Source organism: Lactuca saligna, chromosome 8 (assembly GCF_052625555.1).
Source record: "Lactuca saligna cultivar CGN05327 chromosome 8, ASM5262555v1, whole genome shotgun sequence".
In the NCBI taxonomy this organism is placed as follows: domain Eukaryota; kingdom Viridiplantae; phylum Streptophyta; class Magnoliopsida; order Asterales; family Asteraceae; genus Lactuca; species Lactuca saligna.
Window position 1 is genome coordinate 100,059,310 of NC_136424.1, and position 4,447 is coordinate 100,063,756.

Below are 4,447 nucleotides of genomic sequence, written 5' to 3' on the forward strand. Positions count from 1 at the left end.
TGATCCGTACTCGATTCAGGAAAGGCCGAGACAAGACCGGGAACCTGGTAGTGAGTATGTTTGGTCTCGCAGAAGTGAGGAGTATTCTGATAGTGGTTATGTTATATGTTTCAGTACGGTGACGTTGCGAGAGAGACCAGCGGGCAGATCAGGCGCCAGAGAGGGATTGGGCTCGGGTTCAGGGGCCGAGTAGCTCAAGGAGCGAATGAGAGAGTTGATATCAGTTGAGGTTACGCACAGTATTCTAGCTCAGACTCCTGTGATCTTTGGCACGGTCAAGGAGGGTATATTGGAGATTTTGGATGAGAGGCTGGGACCCTTCCGTACTGAGATGATGGCATTGATGGGAGCGCGTATCTTGACATTTCGGGAGTTTAGGGCTTGCGGGGCACCAGATTATCATGGGGCTAGGGACCCCATCGCTAGCAGCAGATGGTTGGCTGATGTTGCCAACGCGTTCAGTACGAGCCGGTGTCCTGAGGAAGACAAGGTCAGACTCGCTTCCTGTCTTCTGAAGGACAGAGCGAGGGATTGGTGGGAAGAGATTGGTCATGCTTTGGGTGATGATGCCGCGTTGGACGTGATGACTTAGAGCGATTTCTTAGCTAGGTTCAGGGCGGAGTTTTCGCCAATTATTGAGGTGCGGCAGTTGGCCCGGGAGTTTCAGGATTTGACGCAGACCACTGAGACTGTGGCGGATATCACCGCCAAGTTCAGGGAGAGGGCTCTTCTCATACCGCAGTATGTCGCGGATGAGGTGATGAAGAAGGCCCGATATCACGAGATGTTGAGGGCTGACATCAGGGAGTTTGTGAGCAGGTCCGGTTGTAAGACGCTGGAAGATATGATTTCTCGGGACAGGGAGAGGGAAATTGATTTGGAGCAGATTTGGAAGAGGAAGCCAGATGAGGTTCAGGTAGCCGCGAGTTCGAGTAAAAGGCCCACAGGATCGGATTCAAGATCGAGGGATTACCAGGACCACAACCGGTGCGGGAAGTGTGGCCGGGCGCACGGGGGCGCGTGCAGGAGTGGTAGCGGTGGTGAGTTTGGCTGCTTCAAGTGCGGTCAGACTGGTCATTTTAGCAGGGATTTTACTGTTACCACCACTCAGGGATCAGACTTGATATGTTTTCGCTGCAATCAGTGGGGCCACAAGAAGGCTCAGTGCCCTAGTTTGTTTTCAGCAGGACGGGTGATGGCACCTGCCCCTGCAACCTTGAGGATCACAGATGGCCGTCAGGGCCATGCAGAGGCACCTGCGGTAGGAGGCAGGGCTTTTCAGATGGCTACCTTGGAGACGCGAGCAGTGTCGGACGTTGCAGGTATGCGACTTCCGTTTTCAGTTTTTCTATTTGTGCATGATTATATTGTTATGGTTTTGCATCATTATCAGTATGAGTATTTTATTTTTGAGCGGTTTGTTTGTGATCGAGTTATATGCCATCTGCATACCTTGGATATTTGGTTAGTAGTTAAGAAATGAGTTCTATTGAAGAAGGTTACATAGGGTGCAGTAACTGTAGCATGCCTTGGAGGGACTCGGCATGTCTCGCTAGTTCAGAACTGTATAAGTTTTAGAAATGGACATGCTAGATCCCTAGCTATGGTAAGCTTGGGATTCCTCAGCATATTGACTATGGAATGGTAGTAAGGATTGGGATTTCTTTTCATTGAGCCGCGAGGTGTAAGCAGGATCGAAGTGGGGGAGAATCCTCCGAGTGTACAAGGGTAAGAGCACGCAAATCCAGAGCGAGTACGCGACTTCTGAGAAGGAAAAGAGGTAGTTCAGCATTTGATGATTGAGGAGTTTAGGGTTAGGAGTTTGAGAAACTCTCCCCCCCCCCTCAGCCAGTGCATGTATTGGTGATGGTTAGTATGTGGTTGGGAATTCAGGTTAAAGGATCGCCTGTAAGACTCGTGTGAGTCGGAACGAAGATCTTGAGGCCAGATAGCATGAGATGCTTTCGTGTTAGTAGATTGTGGCAGAGACAGCATGTAGAGCATGGAAGAGCGGCGGGAGAGCCTCAGCTTTCGTCGCTAGCGATCAGTGGTGGAAAGTGTTGTGAGACTACGGGGAAGCCTTAGCATTCACTAACAGTCAGTGGTGGAAAGTGTTGTAAGACTACGGGGAAGTTGTAGCATTCACTAACAGTCAGTGGTGGGAAGTGTTGTAAGACTACGGGGCAGCTGTAGCATTCATTAGTAGTCAGTGGTGGGAAGTGTTGTCAGACTACGGGGAAGCCGTGGCATTCACTAGTAGATGGCGATAGAGGGTGATGTAAGACTGCGGGTAAGCCGTAGCATTCCGTAGTAGCTTCGTTGGCAGAGTCGGGGCGAGGCCCTTATCTCCTAGCATTCAGATAGGGATCAGGAATGGGTAATGGATGAGAATGGTAAGGAGTTTTCCTGTATAGCCCTTGAGAGGTGAGACCTTGGGAGAGGCCTCTCTAGGATATAGTTGGGTGAGACCCGCGGGCAAGGACCGTATGCGAATAGCAGTATAGGTGATATCTGAGAGCAGGGTTGCTCAGTAGTATGGTTGGGTGAGACCCGTGGGCGAGGCCCGTGTGAGAGTGGTTAGATAAGTGGGACTAGAAGGATAGGGGCGGGTGAGACCCGTGGGCGAGGCCCATGAGTTTTAACAGCACAGGTGGGACCTGGTAGGGATCTTAGTGTTTAAATAGGGGATCGGGGATCCCAGGAAATTGTAGTGCCAGCATGGTAGAATAGAATGAGCAGTATAAGTGGTTGAAGTTTCTTCGAAAGTCGCTGGGAGCGACTAGTGGTTGTGTTGGGTCAGCGATCGGTGGGAGCCGGTAATCCATGTCTTGATAGGTTGGTAGGGACCAGGGTGGTCTCAGTTCATCCGGAAGCCAGATAAGGAATAACAGGATTTCCAGTCAGTAGCAATGCGAGTATGCAGCGTATGGTGGAATTCAATCAGTTGATCGTAGGGGTGCTCGACACCAAATGATAGTAGAAAGAACGCCCAGTGGATACTGGCGATGATGACCCGTACTGGGAGAAGTGGGAATAATAGATTTGGTGGAGACATGGTCTTCACAGTGGCAGAGGAGATAGATGGTTATGGAGCGTTGCCTTGGGAAGGAAAGGAAATCGCGCAAGGAAAGAAGGGATGGACCCCTATGGGGTCAGTGCAGTAATTGGATATTACCATGAGGATTGTCAGGTTGAGTAAGTTGTGTTTCCAGAATGTTCAGGGTCAGGATGGACCCGAGATTATTATTCGTAAGGATTAATGCTAGTCTGAATGACTGAGCAGAAGGCCAGCGAAGGTAGGCAGCTGGTGTTAGAATAATTGGTGGGGTATTGGAGGCAGATCGCAGGCAGTGGATCTTAGCAAACTTCAAGGACGAAGTTTAGTTTAAGTGGGGGAGAGTTGTAACACCCAAAGTTTGGAAGGCCAAGAAAGGAAAGAAAACCCTAATTTTAAAGGGCGACTCAGCGAGTCCAAGGATGAACTCGACGAGTCCGAGCGGGATCCGGGTCGAGGAGTAAGTGACCGACTCGGCGAGTCGGCCAAGGGGGACTCGGCGAGTCTGGTCTGTGTGAGGAAAACCCTAAATTCGGGATTTGGAGCCTATTTAAGCACCTCATTCTCCTCCTTAGGGTTCCTTTACTGCCTCTTTCACCCAGAACATTAAACCCTAGCTGCCATATCCATTGATTGAGCCATTTGTTGCCTTGGAAGGTGCATTAAAGCTTGGAGAAGGAAGATGGAATTTGGAGGAGCAAGAAAGGACTATAGATCTGGGATTGTGAGTTCATTTCTGAGCATTTGGAGGTAATAAACTAGTTCCTGGACCCTTTTTGCACCTAGATCTATGTGTGGTTGTTGGGGATTTTTAGCCATAATGTTACTCTTTTGAGTTAGAAGCCAGATTTGAAGTTGCTACTCCAGATCTAATCATTTTATGGTCTTGAGAAGCATAAAGTATCAACCCTTGAGTTGATTATGGAGCCTCTTTGCCTTAAACCCTAGTTTATGGTGTATTTTACCTAGATCTCCTTCTCTACACGTACAATTTTCAAATTTACATGAGGAATAGGCTTGGGAAGGGTAGATCTACAGTTTGGAGTCCATGCATGACTCAAAAGTCCTCTGCATGTGAGGGGATTTGAATGGACTCGGCGAGTCCTTTGAGTGGACTCGGCGAGTAGCATGAAGATTAAGTGTAACTCGACGAGTGGGATGAACAGCTCGTCGCGTCAAATGAAAATTGCCTTGTACTCGGCGAGTCTGTTCTTGGACTCGGCGAGTCAGGTTGCGAAACCCCAAACCCTTCGAGTTGAGAATCGAATCAGTGACTCGGGTGGAGACTCGGTGAGTTGGACAGGTCAGGACTCAGAAATCGGTAGACTCGGCGAGTCATGGACTGACTCGGCGAGTCGAGACATGAAAGGAAGGATTCTGAATATATGGACT